The sequence below is a fragment of the Heptranchias perlo genome, chromosome 20 (assembly GCF_035084215.1).
Source record: "Heptranchias perlo isolate sHepPer1 chromosome 20, sHepPer1.hap1, whole genome shotgun sequence".
NCBI lineage: Eukaryota > Metazoa > Chordata > Chondrichthyes > Hexanchiformes > Hexanchidae > Heptranchias > Heptranchias perlo.
In genome coordinates this window covers 2,998,353-3,015,840 of record NC_090344.1, presented here as the reverse complement: position 1 = coordinate 3,015,840, position 17,488 = coordinate 2,998,353, and the positions used below count along the sequence as shown (strand labels likewise).

The following is a 17,488-nucleotide window of genomic DNA, read 5'->3' as shown; positions in this document are numbered from 1 at the left end:
AAGTCCCTCATCCCTGGAGCCATTTCTGCACCTTCTTTCCTGCAGCTCTTCTGCACCGTCTCTAATTCCTTCAAATCCTTCCTAAACTGTGGTGCCCAGATGCTCCAGTTGTGGCCGAACCAGTGTTTTATAAAGGTTTAACATAACTTCCTTGTTTTTGTGTGCTACGCCTCTATTTATAAAGCCCAGGATCCAGTCTCCTTTTTAACTTCATTCTCAATCTGTCCTGCCACCTTCAAAGATTTGTGCCCAGATCCCACCAGGTCTCTGTTCCTGCACCCCCTTCAGTATTGTAACATTTCGTTTATTTTGCCTCTCCTCGTTCTTCCTTTCAAAATATATCAGTTCGCACTTCTCTGCATTAAATTTCATTTGCCACGTGTCCACCCATTCCACCAGCCTGTCTATGTCCTCTTGAAGTCTATTACTATCCTCATCACTGTTTACTGCACTTCTAACTTTTGAGTTATCTGCAATTTTTGAAATTGTGCCCTGTGCACCCAAGTCCAAGTCATCATTATATATCAAGAAATCAGTGGTCCTCGTACCGACCACTGGAGAACACCACTGTATATCTTCAAGAAACAACCGTTCAACACTACACTCTGTTTCCTGTCATTTAGCCAATTCGCATCCATGCTGCCACTGCCCCTACTTATTCCAATAGCTTCAATTTTGCTGACAAGCGTATTATATTACCTCAAGACTGGACTATTCCAATGGTCTCCTGGCTGGCCTCCCATCTTCCCCCCTTACATCCAATACTCCTCTGACCGTAACCTAACCCCGTTCTCCTATCTCCCCTGTGATCACTGACCTACATTGATTCCCAGTACGGGAAAGCCTCGATTTTAAAATTCTCATCCTTGTTTTCCAATCCCTCCATGGCTTCACCCCTCCCGATCTCTCTAACTTCCACCAGCCGTACATTTCTCCTCCTTGTTTTCAAATCCCTCCATGGCCTCGCCACTCCCTATCTCTGAAACCTACTACAGCCCACCAATTCCAATCCTTGTTTTCAAATCCCTCCATGGCCTCCCCCTCCCTATCTCTGTAACTTCCACCAGCCGTACATTTCTCCTTCTTGTTTTCAAATGTTTCCATGGCCTCGCCCCTCCCTATCTCTATCACCTCCTCCAGCCCTACAACCCTCCGAGATCTCTGTGCTCCTCCAATTCTTGCTTCTTGTGCATCCCCGATTTTAATCGCTCCACCATTGACGGCCGTGCTTTCAGCTGCCTCGGCCCTAAGCTCTGGAATTCCTGCCCTGAATCTCTCCGCCTCTCTACCTCTCTCTCCTCATTTAAGATGCTCCTTAAAACCTCCATCTTTGACCAAGATTTTATTCACCTATCTTAAAACCTCCTTACGTGGCTCAGTGTGAAATTTTGTTTGATTACGCTCCTGTGAGAACCTTGATAAGTTTTACTACGTTAAAGGCGCTATATAAATGCAAGTTGTTCTTCTTGTTGTGTGGCATTTTATCAACCGCATTGCCGTCATCAACCCTCTCCGTTACCTCATTCAAGTTAGTCAAACATGATTTGCCTTTAACAAATCCATGCTGGCTTTACTTTATTAATCCACACTTGCCCAAGTGACTATTCATTTTGGCCCAGATCATCGTTTCTAAACGCATCACACCTCCGAGTTTAAATTGACTGGTCTGTAGTTGCCGGGTTTATCCTTACACCCTATTTGAACAAGGATGTTCCATTGGTAATTATCCAGTCCTCTGGTATCACCCCCGCTTCCATGGCGGATTGGAAGATTATGACCAGCACCTCTGAAATTTCCAACCTTACTTCCCTCAGAAACCTTGAAAGCATCCCATCTGGACCGGGTGACTTATCAACTTTAAGCATAGCCAGCCTTTCAAATGCCTCCTCTGTATCAATTTTCACCCCATCCAGTATCTCAACAACCTCCCTTTTTACTGTGACTTTGGCAGCATCTTCTTCCTTGGTAGAGACAGACGCAAAGTACTCATTTAGTGCCTCAGTCATGCCATCTGCCTCCATGCGTAGATCTCCTTTTTGGTCCCTAATCGGCCTCACCCCTCCTCTTATTCCCATTTCGCTAATTATATGCCTGCAGAAGACTTTTGGATTACCTCTTCTGTTAACCGCCAATCTATGTTCATACTCTCTCTTTACCCCTCTTATTTACTTTTTCACGGTACTTCCTATATTCAGCCTGGTTCTCACTTGTATTGTCAAACTGACATCTGTCATTAACCCCCTTTATCTGCTTCATTTAACCCCCTATCTCTTTCCTCATCCAGGGGGCTCTGGCTTTAGTTGCCCTGCCTTCCCCGTCCTGGGAATCTACTTAGAGTGCACCCGAAACATGTTCTCTTAAAATGCCACCCATTGTTCGATTACATTTTAGCCTGCCAATCTTTGATTCCAATTTACACGGGCCTGGTACGTTCTGAACCCACTTGAGTTGGCCCTCCTCCTATCAAGTATTTTACTTGAAATAGCTCCTTCTCCTTTTGCATAACTAGTCTAAACCTTATGATACTATGATCACCGTTCCCTAAATATTCCCCAAGTGACACTTGCTCCACTTGACCCACCTCATTCCCCAGAACCAGATCCTTCCTCGTTAATATTAACACTTGTGACGTATTTGAATATTTGTTGTATTTAATGTAAGATGTTTGAGCTGCGAATGTGTCCAAAACACGTTTTGAGGATACTGCTCTCGAGGGCTTATTTTACAAACTTCTTTACCTGCAACCAGCTACCCATCTCCATTAAAGGTTGCGAAGTGAAGCTGGTTTCAGAGCAGTTTTCGGCGTTCAGCTTTTCTCCACAATGTGCAATTAGTAGAAACTCATTTAGAGCATATCTTAGTATCAATGAGAATGTCACGCACAGAACAGTTGGGATGGAACCGTCTCTTACAATAATTACAAAGTGTAATAGATTACAAAGTGAAAACGCGAATCCAATCTCTCAGTCTCTCTCTCTGACACTTTCTCGGTGAGTGAACATAAACCAGCAGAAGAAGCTAAAACAAAGAACTGAGCAGATTTGTTTGTTTCCTTTTCCTTCGGACGAGTACAGTTGAAGAGAATGATTTCTGTTTCCTGCTGGACAAATAACTGGAATGAGCAGTGTATCTGGTTCCCATGGTTACCCAGTGAAACATCCACGTTTAGATCTCCCATTTACACTGAAACCTTCCTTCCTCACGAATTATAGAAAAGTTTTGGTCAGGTTCAATCACACTTCAGAAGTCCAGAAGCACAAAGAAAGGTGGACATTTCATGGTGACCTAACCGACAGGCGAGAGAGGTTTGCAGTTTTACCTGGAGCTGTAAATGTATAAACTCCTTCCAATCTACAAACTCCCCTCACCAACAGCATTCAATTCTAACTGATCTGAGACTTTGGTCATTATTGGTGTTAAAACTTTGTGGAGTTAAAGCAGCAGTAAATATGTTCTGTGTTGTGTACATAGCAGTTCAGTCAATATAAAACATTGTCATCCGACCGACCATGAGCAATGCCACACGGGGTATGTTAATTACGGACAGTCCTGCCTCCTGCAGTTGGTCTCTCGGTCACACATCCGGCATCACCTCTCCGTGCCACACTTCAGAGTCACGCCTAAATATGAACACATTTCTGCTTCAGACTTTTACATGGAGATCAACAATTCACTAGTCAAGATGGAGAGAGCAAACAAATCAAATATTTAAGAACGTTAACAGATAGAAAATTCACCATAAATGACTGAGGAAAAAATGAAGCAAACGGAACGGGATGAACAATTAGCAAAAGGTAACAATTAAAGAAAGGAGAAGGGGAACCGATCAAATCGTTTTTGAAAAATCCTTTCGGTTTTCATCTTAGTTTCTCCGTTAAGTTAGGGACGTACATCGAGAAATGTTTTTCGTAATATCATAAAGACAATTAGAATAAACATTTCACAAAGTAGGCCTTAATCTTACTTATACGACAGCGTGTTATGTGATTGTAAAATCTGCAATTGTTTTACCATTCTTCAAGTTTAGAGCGATGCTCTGAATATATGCTCTACATTGAAACGTAAGTGGATTAATAAAATATATTGAGGAAATTTGTTCATGAAAATGAAGAGCTGCTTTTCCATCTTACAGATCGCGATATATTTATTTACACAACTGTCATTTGTGAAATGATGGAATGTATTTATTTCTATATCTGTACGGGTAAGGAAATCCCCATTGGATCATTTCCAGAAACCAGTCAAGTACTTAAATTAATTTGTCAAACCCAAAACACCCGTTGGGAATTGCTGATTGAAAATTTGAATGGAAATCGAGACCATCACAAAGCATTGGAACAATTATACCCATTGAGGTTTCGGGGTTGTTACTGATTGATTTCTATCACTGAGTAACCTATTTTAAACAGGGTGAAGCTGCAAATCTGATGATCAGGGTCTGGGTTGGAGAAGGAACAGATGAAAGTATAAAATGTAATTACACTGATTCCACAAACACTGCACACCACATCCCTAAAACATTTTTAACTGTTTCTACATAAAACTGGAGAGGGTGTAAATAGAAAGTAACAGAAAAAAAAGCTCATTAATGTAACAAATTTAATTTTGATATTGTTGCACAAACACTGAACATCCCATCACTAAAACACTGCCCCGATCTAAAATCAGTCGGCATGACCCTGAGCCACAGTGAAAATTCTGTGATTTCAACCTGGTTCAAAACACACAACCTTCTGATTTGGAGTCAGACGCGACTGTTCTTGTTCCAGGCCCACAACAAGCGGCTGGAGCAGGATCCATTGGAGGGCGATCGGTGCAGACTGCCGCCGCGGCTCTCGGAATGTGAAAGGCGGAAGCCGCAGCAGTCAGACGACCTCAACCACAACACAAGATCCCCGCTCTCCTTCCAACTCGCTAGCTAGCTCTGTGGCGCAATGGATAGCGTGGTGATTTTCTATTTCGTGGGTGGCGGACACATTCAAAGGTTGTGGGTTCGAATCCAACCAGAGTTGGATTTTAGTTCACGGATCGGGAGCTGAGAAGTGAAATTTTGGAGCAAAACCGAAACAGGGTCATTAATGTCCGTCAAGAACGGGAAACTGCCCCCTGCACTTCATCTTACACAAACGGCTCCAGTCCCACCCGAATTCATGATTCTTAATCCACTTTGAGCAGGATTGGCGAAACACTCTCAAGAAGGAGACTCATCAACTGCTCAGACCGAAAGTCAATCTGCTCGACTTCCGGCTCTGTCAGACTGAATGTTCCTTCAGACAGGTTTCGAACTGGACACATGCATCCGACTGCCGTGCGAGCATTGGTGCTTGAGGGGTCGAATTATTGCTTGTAGTAATTCTATTCCTGTAAAACTAGCTCCTGAAGTGTAGAATGGAAAGTATCCTGGCTGAGCGGTCGAAGGCGCTGGTTCAAAGCTCCAGTTGAATCCCATCGTGTGTGGATGGATCAAAATCAGAGTTTGCGTCTCCAAAACCGCAGCCTCCCTCCTGTAAAGAAGTAATCCTAAACATCTCATCTGCTATTGCAACAGCGTGGTCCGGAGGAACCACATGGCAATACAAATAAGTAGATGCATTTTGGAACAAACCAATTGTACCTTCAACTCCGGTCGAAATGTTCACAAGGAAAAGGATTGTTTGATCTCGGTGAGACTAGAATTAACAACCTCGGTATTTCCCGATCCTGTACTGTCATATAAGGACCGCGCACTGACCGATTGCGCCGCTGGAGTCCGTTCACTCTGATCACCTGTCCCACTCTGCTGGAAAGAATATTAAGGTAAGAGGCCCTTACCTGCGGAAACGTGTCCTGTCTCCTGCAGTTGATGAAAATAATGTCTGCACTTTCACTTTCAGCTTCTTTCACATCCTCTGCTCCATCGCACTACATTCGTGTTTTCTGTGAACATGTCAAAATGAACATTGCCAGAAATTCTATCAGTAGTAAGATTTGAACCCAGCGCCCACGCAGCGATTGTATTTATTGTCTGAAAGCAGTGAGCTCCGCTTGCACACCGCCTTACCAGTCTTTCACGTTTTGTTTAATGCGCAAATAAATAAATTGGAGCTAATAGACTGGATTTACGCCGTGCTGGGGTTGTTCTCCTTCGAGCAGAGAAGGTTCAGAGGAGATTTGATAGAAGTGTTCAAAGTCATGGAGGGTTCAGATAAAGTTAATAAATAGAAGCTGTTCCCATTGGGGGAAGTGTCGAAACCAGAGGGCACAGATTTGAGGTGATTGGCAAAAGAACCAAAGGCGACATGAGGAAAATATTTTTAACGCAGCGAATGGTTATGATCTGGAATGCGCTGCCTGAAAGGGTGGTGGAAGCAGATTCAATCGTGGCTTTCAAAAAGGAATTTGATAAATACCTGAAGGGGAAAATGCAGGGCCACGGGGAAAGGGACGGGGAATGGGACTAATGGGATTGTTCGTACAAAAGGCAGGTAAGGAATTGTTGGGTCGAATGGCCTCTTTCTGTGGTGTGTTCATTCTGTGATCAATATTATTTTACATACAGTGAACAGACCATCCCTGAAAAGATGGACAGTTACATGGGTACGATGGGTATAGAGGGATATGGGCCAAGTGCAGGCAATTGGGACTAGCTTAGTGGTATAAACTGGGCGACATGGACATGTTGGGCCGAAGGGCCTGTTTCCATGTTGTAAACTTCTATGATTCTATGATTCTATGTCCCGCGATAAAACAGAGTGACACTGAAACGTTGCGAAAATGTGATCCAAACACGCATCCTTTTGATTTGGAGTCAGACGCGCTACCCTTGCGCCACGAAGCTCACAGCGAGCAGCTGTAGCCGGATCCATAGGAGGGAGATCGGTACCGACCGCCACAGGGACTCGAAGAGGCGGAAGCAGCAGCAGCAACAGCGCAGGAACGACGCTCTCGAATCCAGCCGTTACCAGCGGAGAGCTGCCAGTCCCGGCCTGAGCCCTGTCTGGGAGCCGACTGCCATTCTTTCTTCACAGAACGGGACCGATCCAGTTTCAGCTCACACACAAACTCAGGTATCTCACTCCTGAGAGATTCACTTATTTAAACCTTACTTAGATTCAGTGAATTGGGATTCAATTCAATCCTCATCTGCCCGACGCTCTGTCAGTTCAGGACTTTATTTGAACTGACACTTGGAGCTCTGTTTTAGAGGGTGCCGGCTGTTTAAGCATTTCTCAGTCCCACCACGAACACTTTTTGCTGCTAACTTCTGCTTAATACAAAGTTCCCAGGAACGAGGGAATTTCTCCAGGTACTGAGTTCGAGTTGAAGAACAATAGAGGTGCGATTACACTACTTGGTGTGTTCAGTAGGCCACCAGCAAGTGGGACGGATATAGAGGAGCAAATTTGCAGGGAAATTACAGAGAGGTGCAAAAGCCATAGAGTAGTGATAACAGGGGATTTCAACTATCCTAAAATAGACTGGGATAACCAGAATATAAGGCGCAAAGAAGGAGAAGAATTTTTGAAATGTGTTCAGCATAACTTTCTCGACCAGTACGTTTCTGGCCCACTGAGGAAGGAGGCATTGCTGGACTTGGTTCAAGGGAATGACGCGGGCCAAGTGGAGCAAGTGTCAGTGGGGGAGCATTTAGGGAGCAGCGATCAGTATCATAAGGATTAGAATAGCTATGGAAATGGACTCTGTCCACTCTAAAGTAAAAATACTCAATTGGAGGAGGGTCAATTTCAGTGAGATGAGAACAGATCTGGGCCCGGGTAAATTGGAATTAAAGATTGTCAGGCAAAACTGTAATTAAACAGTGGGCGCCTTTTAAAATGATGATTCGGGTATGGAGAAGGTACATTCCAACGAGGGAGAAAGGTAGGGCAACTAAAGCCAGAGCTGCCTGGATAATAAGCGAGATAGAGAGCAAGAAAAAGTGATGTATGACAGGTGTCAGATTGATTACACAAGTGCCAACCGGAGAGAATATAGAAAGTTCAGAGGGGAAGTGAAAAGAGAAATAAGAGGGCCAAAGAGAGAGTATGAGAATAGCGGACAACATAAAAGGGAATCCAAAAGTCTTCTTCAGACATGTTAACAGTAAACGGGTTGTAAGAGGAGCGATTAAGAACCATAAAGGAGATTTACTCATGGAGGCAGTGGGTATGGCAGAGGTACTAAATGAGTACTTCGCATTGTTCTTTACCAAGGAAGAAGATTCTGTTAGATTCCCGATGAAGGAAAATATAGTTAAGATACTGGATGGGCTAAAAATGAGAAAGAAGAGGTACTAGAAAGGCTTGCTGTACTTAAAATAGATAAGTCACCTGGTCCGGATGGAATACACCCGAGGATGCTGAGGGAAGTAAAGGGGGAAATTGCAGAGGAACTGGCCATAATCTTCAAGACATCCTTAGATATGGGGATGGTGCCAGAGGACTGGAGAATTGCAAATGTTACAACTTTGTTCAAAAAAATGGTGTAAAGATTATAACAGCAACTATAGGCCAGTCAGTTTAACCTCGGTGATGGGGGAAGTTTTGGAAACGGGACAGAATTAACAGTCACTTGGACGAGTATGGATTGATTAGGGAATGCCAGCACGGATTTGTTAAAGGCAAATCGTGTTGAACCAACTTGAGAGAGTTGTTTGATGAGGTAACAGAGAGGGCAGATGAGCTCAATGCAGTTGACGTGGTGTATATGGACTTTCAAAAAGCGTTTGATAAAGTGCCACGTGGTAGGCTTGCTATCAAGATTGCAGTCCATGGAATAAAGGGGGCAATAGCAACATGGATGCAGCACTGGCTAAATGACAGGAAACAGGGAGTTGTGGTGAATGGATGTTATTTGGATTGGAAGGAGGTGGGCAATGGTGTCCCATAGGGGTCGGTGCTGGGACCACTGCTTTTCTTGATATATATTAATGACTTGGGCTTGGGAGTGAAGGGTACAATATCAAAATTTGCAGATGACACAAAACTTGGAAGGGTCGAGAACAGTGAGGTGGATAGACTTGAAGAGGATATGGACACGTTGGTGGCATGGACGGACACGTGGCAGATGAAGTTTAACACGGAAAAATGCGAGGTGATGCACTTCGGTGGGAAAAACGAGAAGAGGCAATATAAACTAGAGAGCACAATTCTAAAAGGGTTAGAGGAACAGACAGATCTGGGGGTATATGTGCATAAATCGTTGAAAGTGGCAGGGCAGGTTGAGAAAGTGGTTTATAAAGTGGTTTATAAAGCACTGGGCTTGAAAAGAGAGGCATTGAGTACAAAAACAAGGAAGTCATGATGAACCTTTAGAAAACACTATTTCGGCCACAAATGGTATTTGGTCAAGTTCTGGGCAGTGCACTTTTGGAAGGATGTGAAGGCTTTGAGAGGGTGCAGAGGAGATTTACTGGAATGATTCCAGGGATGAGGGACTTAAATTACAAGGATAGGCTGAAGAAGCTCGGATTGTTCTCCTTGGAACTGAGAAGGCTGAGAGGAGATATGATAGAGATATTCAAAATCATGAAGGGCCTAGACAGTGGAGATAGAGAGAAACTGTTCCCATTGGCGGAAGGGACATGAAGCAAAGGGCATAGATTTAAGGTGATTGGCAAAAGAACCAAAGGTGACAAGAGTGAAAACTTCTTTACACAGCGAGTGGTCGGAATCTTTGATTTTTGTGCTTTGCATGTGATGAAATGTCATCATTTTACAGACTGTATCTTAAGAAAGGGATTAAAAGTTCAGTTTATGACGCCAGGAATCTGGTGCAGCCGTTGTTAAATTTATCAAAGCAGGCAATTGTCGCCATTTATCACAAGAACGCCCTAACTGGTTATGCGCTCAAAATGAAAGTAACTCAACGGGGGACAATTGATAAAACACGAAAGGCATCGGGCTCTGACAAAAATCCTCACCGTTTTGCTTTTCCAATATAAAGGGTGCGCCATTTATTCTCTGAACAGAGAAACAGCCTGGTCTCGCTCACCACAGTAATCTCCATGTCACAGCGAATTGTCCTTTCGGGACCGTGTCTGTCAAGATGAATTGTGATTTCCGTGAAGCCAATGTTCCAATCCTTTGTAAGTTTCCTGTGCCTGCTATGCGATCACAAGGTTTTTTTTTTATTCCACAGGGAAAATAGTGGAATGTTAGCTCTGCTCAGCCGGCAATGATCACGGTACATTTTCTCGCAGACAAAACACACATTGAAACCCTGGAACATTGAGGCGATGAATCCTCAGGAAAAATAAAATAAGGGCTCGTATCAATCGAGGATAGCTTCAGTCTGCAGGACGATATAGATGGGTTGGTCAGATGGGCGGAACAGTGGCAAATGGAATTTAACCCGGAAAAGTGCGAGGTGATGCACTTTGGAGGGACTAACAAGGCAAGGGAATACACAATGAATGGGAGGTGCCTAGGCAAGACAGAGGGTCAGAGGGATCTTGGTGTGCAAGTTCACAGATCCCTGAAGGCGGCGGAACAGGTAGATAAGGTGGTAAAGAAGGCATATGGGATACTTGCCTTTATTAGCCGAGGCATAGAATATAAGAGCAAGGAGGTTATGATGGAGCTGTATAAAACACTGGTTAGGCCACAGCTGGAGTACTGTGTGCAGTTCTGGTCGCCACACTACAGGAAGGATGTGATCGCTTTGGAGAGGGTGCAGAGGAGGTTCACCAGGCTGGAGCGCTTCAGCTATGAAGAGAGACTGGGAAGATTGGGTTTGTTTTCCTTGGAGCAGAGGAGGCTGAGGGGGGACATGATTGAGGTGTACAAAATTATGAGGGGCACAGATAGGATGGATACTAAGGAGCTTTTCCCCTTCGTTGAGGGTTCTATAGCAAGGGGACATAGATTCAAGGTAAAAGGCGGGAGGTTTAGAGGGGATTTTAGAAATAACTTTTTCACCCAGAGGGTGTTTGGAGTCTGGAACTCACTGTCTGAAAGGGTTGTGGAGGCAGGAACCCTCACAACATTCAAGACGCATTTGGATGAGCACTTGAAATGCCATAGCATACAAGGCTACGGACCAAATGCTGGAATATGGGATTAGAGTGGACAGGGCTGATGGCCGGCGCGGACACGATGGGCCGAAGGGCCTCTATCCGTGCTGTATAACTCTATGACTCTATGACTCTATGAACCAATAGCACCATCGAGACAAGTGAAGAGTTCACCTGCTCAATCAGTAATTCACTGAGCTGAACCTTGAGACTGCAGTGACCAATATAACAAGTGTCCACTGTCAGTTAACTTTTCCAAAATGAATGTTTGAAGCTTGCAGGAGTGAAAATCCAACGAGCCGGTCTTCACTCTTAAACCAGCAACTATGAAGTTAAGAGAAACATGCCGGCGAAATACTCGATTTCAGCGCGGTGACACTGGGCCAGAGTAAAGTTCAGTTAATATGATCACCGAGTGGCGAGAGGGTGGATTTGGAACTCCTGATCGACCGCACTGCGCATTTTCCAGATCTGCTTCGAGCACCAATCCCTTCAATTCATCACTTACAGGGACAATTCGATTCTCGGTTTCTTTTCCCTGAACTTGACGAGATCTTCAAAATTGAAAGCGACCTATATCAGAGCGAACCTCGTCACCGACATGCTCACAGATACAAAGCGGCCAAAGTCTGCTTCAGTGAGATGAAAGCCCAGAGCGGTTTCAAGGTGGAATTGCAAAGAAAGCTCGATCAATGAAAGTGCAGATCATTGAAGTGCCTGTAAAGTCCAGATTGTTTGAACTTAACTTCTTCCGAAAGCGCTTGAGATTCAGGTGGAGTGATTTGGAGACTTCTTTTCCCTCTTTACAAAAGTTTGTACCGCAGATCAAGATCAAAATTCTTGGGCTGAATTTGGGCTTCTCCGTGATATGTACCTCGAATCGAGAATTATATCCCGACTACAACGAGCCCAGAAACAAATCAAGGGGATTCAGTCTGAGTAAAATAATGGTATTGGAGAAAATAATTAGATTAAAGATAGACAAATCACCAGGACCTGATGGTGACCATCCCAGGGGATTAAAAGGAGTAGGTGAGAAAATTGTACATGCTTTCGCCATGATCGTTCAAACTCTCTTGTTTCAGGAATTGTTCCATGGATTGAAAAATTGTCAATGCCATTCCATTATTTAGGAATGGGAGGAGAGATAAAGTAGGAAATTATACACCGATTAGTCTGACGTCTGTTGTGGGGAAGTTAGCAGTATCTGTTATTAGGGAAGAGAGACTGAGCACTTGGATAAATATGAATTGATCAGAGAATCCAGCATGGATTTGTAAAGGGTAAGTCAAGTCTAACGAAACTAGTTGAACTTCTTGAAGCTGTAATAACGTGGTAGATAATGGAGTGTCTTTGGGTGTTATATGTTTATTGACTTCCAGAGGCATTCGATAAGGTATCACATAAGAGACTGTTTACAGAAATGAGAGCACATGGAAATTAAAGCAACCTATTGACATCGGTGGGGAGTTCGTTAGAAGGTAGGAGACAGAGAGTCGGGATAATGGATCTGTGCTCAAATTGACAGCATGTGATCAGTGGTGTCCCCCAGGGATCTGTACCGGGGTATTAGCTTTTTACTATGTGTATAAATGAGGCAAATGAAGAAATAGAGAGCCATATATCCAAGTTTGTCGACGACACCAAGTTAGGTGGCACAGTGAGCAATGCAGATGGGAGCATAAAGTTGCAAAGCGAAATTGATAGATGAAGTGAGTTGGTAAAACTGTGGCAGATGGAGCTTACATAGAATTACATAGAATATACATCACAGAAACAGACAATTCGGCCCAACTAGACTATGCCGGTGTTTATGCTGCAGACGAGCCTCATCCTACCTCATCTAATCCAATGAGCAAATCCGAATATTCCTTTCTCCTCCATGTGTTTATCTCGCTTCCCCGTAAATGCATCCATGCGTTTCGCCTTAACTACTCCTTGTGGTAGCGAGTTGCACATTCTAGCGAGCCACTTTGTAAATATGGTTCTTTTGAATGCCATATTGGATTAAATGTGATTATCTTATATTTATGGCCCCAATTTTGGACTCCTCCCCCCAAAATTGCAGCACCTTATCTCCGTCTGACCTATCAAACCCTTGCATAATTTTAAAGTCCTATTTCAGGTCACCCTCAGCCTTCCATTTTCGATGGAAAAGAGCCGAAGACTGTTCAATCTTTCAATATTGGGAAGTGTGAGGTCATCCACTTTGGACCTAAGCAAGATAGATGAGAATATTTTCTAACTGGTGAGAAACTAGGAACTGTGGAGGAGGAAAGATGTTTACGGGTCCAAGTGCAGAAATCATTAAAAGTCAGTGGACAGTTACAAAAATAATTAAAAAGGCTAATGGAACTTTGACCTTTATCTTAAGGGAGCTCGAATTCAAAGGGGTGTACTTTATGTTACAGTTATATAAACTCTGCTAAGAGCAAATTTCGAGTACTGCATTCAGTTCTCGGCACCACACCTCAGGGAGGATATATTGGCCTTGGAGGGGGTGCAGCGCAGATTCACCAGAATTATACCGGAGCTAAAATGTTTAAATTATGCGGACAAGTTGCAGAGAAAAGGTTTGTATTTCCTTGTGTACAGAGGATTAAGTGTTGATGTATTCGAGTTGTTGAAGGTGATTAAATGAGCTAATGGTGTGTGTGTGAGCTGTGAGACAGCTTGAAATACCAATCCTCTCCACCACTGGGGACTTAGTCTTTCAACATACAGGGATTTTCACTCGTGCAAGTTTCATCCACATTTTCTGCTCTTCATTTCTCCGACTTGCTTGTTGCGCCTTTCCGTTCAATTCAGGACTTACAGGAAAAACTCGATTCTGCGATCAATCTTCGGGTCACATGGTGAGATTTCAAATAAGTGAAATCGACCCTTATCAAACCCCAATATCGTCACCTTCACGTTTGACGAATGCAAAGCGGCTTCTATCGCGGTTTGGCTGCACAACTCGTTCAAAGATACTGTCGGTAATTGGAGGGTCTTTCAAGTTATGACCCGAACATAACAGTTCGCACTGCCGTTTTCCCCAAGACGCTTCAGATTCATGTGGAATGATTTCGGTCTGGCGGTTAAATCAGTTCCCTCTTTCCGAATCCACCTTTGCACCCGGGAATTTCAGTATTTTTGATAACCGAGACCAAACTGGTTTGTCCTGTATTTTACATTACTTTCCAGATATTACAGATAAGCAGAGCACTTGAGCTGTCACAGCTGTGACTTTGACTTTTCTCACTCTCTTCTGGATCTCCCCGGCAACTGCCACTAACCACAATTTTCTGTCACACTTCTCCATCAGAAAGTTCAGAGTCTCGGTTTCCAAATGAAATAACGCCCATCTCTTCAGTCACCGACAGCCCAGAGAGAGTTCCTTACTTTCAGCTCCCACTTTCCACAAATCCTCAAAGTAGCATGGAAATAATTGTCCTTAAGTTAATAATAATAATATAATTCAAAGTTCTTATCGTCTGGGGCTTTGTTTCAGATTCCACGGCTTTTAAAGTTCACTGCTGATGTTTCACGAAGCGCCTCTTGGTTGGAGGTTTCTGTGTGGGAAAGATCACGAAGCGCTCATTGAGAAACCGAGGATGAAGCTGTTTGATGGGAGCGCTGGTGACTCAAACCGTGCGCGGCTCCAGTGGCGCAATCGGTCCCCGCGCGTTATTTCTACAATAATTATACGCTCGAGAAATGCTGGAGTTGTGAGCTCCAGCGCCATCGAAAGTAGTTGAACCTTCGAAATATTTTGACTGGAGTTCAAGGTACATCCGGTTCCATAACGCATCGACTTCTTCATGTCCCCATATGAGGCTCCTCTGGCCTACCGTCTTGCAATTGCAGGCGAGAGTTTAATTGTTTATAAGAGGAGAGGGGGCAATTGGCGACAGCTGAAATGGTAAAGGGGCCGGCACGACAACTTTAAATCCAAAGAACCAAAAACACAATTCTTCTTTCCGTGAAGCAGGTATTGATCGATTTGAAGTGTCGTGCAGGGAAAATTCGGGAGGCAAACCTGCTGCCTGGTGTCACCTTGTATCGGTTGAAATTATTCAGCTTTCAATTGTTGATCGGCTGAAAGGTCGAGAGGCCTATTCCAGCTCCCGTGTTGAACAAGTTTAGCTTTTGAGCCATTGGGTAAAGTGTTTTTGTTTAATTGCTGCTAACGAATGACAAGACATTTTGTACAACCAAGAAGAACTGCAAAATCACGATTTCGCTGCCCATGTTTCTAACATCATGTTCAACAGAAACAAGGATTCTCCTCAAATCGTTGCTGAGAATGAGAGAAAACGGACTCTCACCCTTCTTCAACAGCGACAAGGGATAATTCACAGTCCTACCATGAATCCGTATGATGGAAGCAAGTCAAGCAACGAGCCTGGGTAGCTCAGTCGGTAGAGCATCAGACTTTTAAAACAGGTAGTGATCTGAGGGTCCAGGGTTCAAGTCCCTGTTCAGGCGAAAAGTTTTAAAGCAGCTGGCAAGTTCTGCCTTTCCAGCGGACCAAAAGAAGCAGGAGTGGGCGAGAGCGTCCCTCGACCCTGCTCCGCCATTTTATGAGATCATGGATGATCTTCGAACTCACCTCCACTTTCCCGACCTATCCCCATATACCTTGATTCATTTAGTGTCCAAAAATCTATCGATCTCAGTTTTGGACATACTCAACGATTCAGCATCCACAGTCTTCTGGGGGAGAGAATTCCAATGATTCACAACCCTCTCAATGAAGAATTTATGTCTCATCTCTGTGCTAAATAGCTGGCCCCTCATCTTGAGATTATGACCGTTACTTGTAGACTCTCTAGCTGGGGTAAGCAGCCTCCCAGCATCAAGCTGTCACACCCTCTAAGAATTTTATACATATCAATGAGATCATCTCATTATTCTAAACTCCAGTGAATACAGGGTCATTCTACTCAACCTCTCCTCAGAGGGCAAACATCTCATCCCAGGAATCAATCCAGTGAACCTTTGTTGCCCTCACTCTCAGGCAAGTATATCGTTCCACAGGTAAGGAGATCAAAACTGTACACAGTACTCCAGGTGTGGTCTCACCATAGCCCTATATAATTGCAGCAAGACTTTCTTATCCTTGTACTCCAAACCCCTTTCAATAAAGGTCAACATATCATTTGCTTTCCTAATTGCTTGCTGCACCTGCATGTTAACTTTCTGTGATCCGTGTGCAATGACAGCCAAATCACCCTGAATACCAACATTGCTTAGTCTCTCACCTTTTAAAAGTTATTCTGCTTATATATTCCTCGCAAAGTAAATAACCTCAGATTTCCCCACTTTATACCTAATTTGCCACCTTCTCGCCCATACACCCAACCTGTCTATATCACTTTGCATTCTCTTTGCGTCCTCCTCACAGCTTACTTACCCACCAACATTGTATCGGCAGCAAACTTGGATATATTACGCTCGGTCGCCTCATCTCAGTCATTAATTTCGATTGTAAATAGCTCAGGCCCAAGCACTGATGCTCACGGCACCACATGAGTTGCAGCCTGCCAACCCGAAAATGACCTGTTTATTCCGACTTTCTGTTTTCTGTCCGTCGACCAATCCTCAATACATGTTAATGTATCACCCATGATCCCATGAGCACTAATCTTGTGTACCTACCTCTTATGTGGAACCGTATCGAATACCTTTTGAAAATCCAAATATACTACATCCAATGGTTCTTCTTTATCTATCCTGATAGTTACAGCATCAAAAGCTCTAATAGATTTGTTAAACACTAATTGCCTTTCATAAATCCGTGTTGCATGTGACTAATCATATTATGGTTTTCTAAGTGTCCTGTAACCACGCCCCTGGTAATACATCCTAGCATTTTACCTACTACTATTGTCAGGCTAAATCGCCTGCAGTTCCCTGTTTCCTCCCTTCCTCCTTTGGGGTTATATTTGCTACCTTCCAATCCACGGGGACAGTTCTAGAATCTTGGGAATTCTGGAACATCGAAACCAATGCATCCACTCTATCTACAGCCACCTCTTTTAAAACCCTAGGATGTAGGTCATCTGGTCCAGGGGATTTGTTGGCTTTTAGTCCCATTAATTTCACCAGTACTTTTTCTTTACTAACCTTAATTACTTTAAGTTCCTCACTCATTAGCCCCTTGATTCCCCACTATTTCTGGTATGTTTTTTGTGTATTCTGCTGTGAAGAACGATAAAAGTAGTTGTTTAACGTCTCTGCCATTTCCTTATTCCCGAATATAATTTCTCCTGTCTCTGCCTCCAAGGGACCAATGTTTACTTTCGCTAATCTCTTCCTTTATACACACTTGTAGAAATTCTTACAATCCATTTTTATATTCCTTTCTGGTTTACCCTCATCCTATTTTCTCCCTTTTTATCAGTTTCTTGGTCATCCTTTGATCATTTCTAAAACTCTTCAAATCCTCAGTCTACTACTCTTTATGGCAACATTGTAAGCCTCTTCTTTTAACCTAATACTACCCTTAAT

The 17,488-nt window shown here is 43.6% G+C and overlaps 1 non-coding gene across 1 annotated transcript; it reads left to right on the top strand.

The window, feature by feature from the left end:
• The first annotated feature begins 15,378 nt into the window (after positions 1–15,378).
• trnak-uuu (transfer RNA lysine (anticodon UUU)) lies at positions 15,379–15,463 on the top strand. Its single transcript is given in 2 exon segments — positions 15,379–15,415; positions 15,428–15,463. It is a non-coding gene; the product is annotated as a tRNA-Lys (tRNA).
• Positions 15,464–17,488: the final 2,025 nt, after the last annotated feature.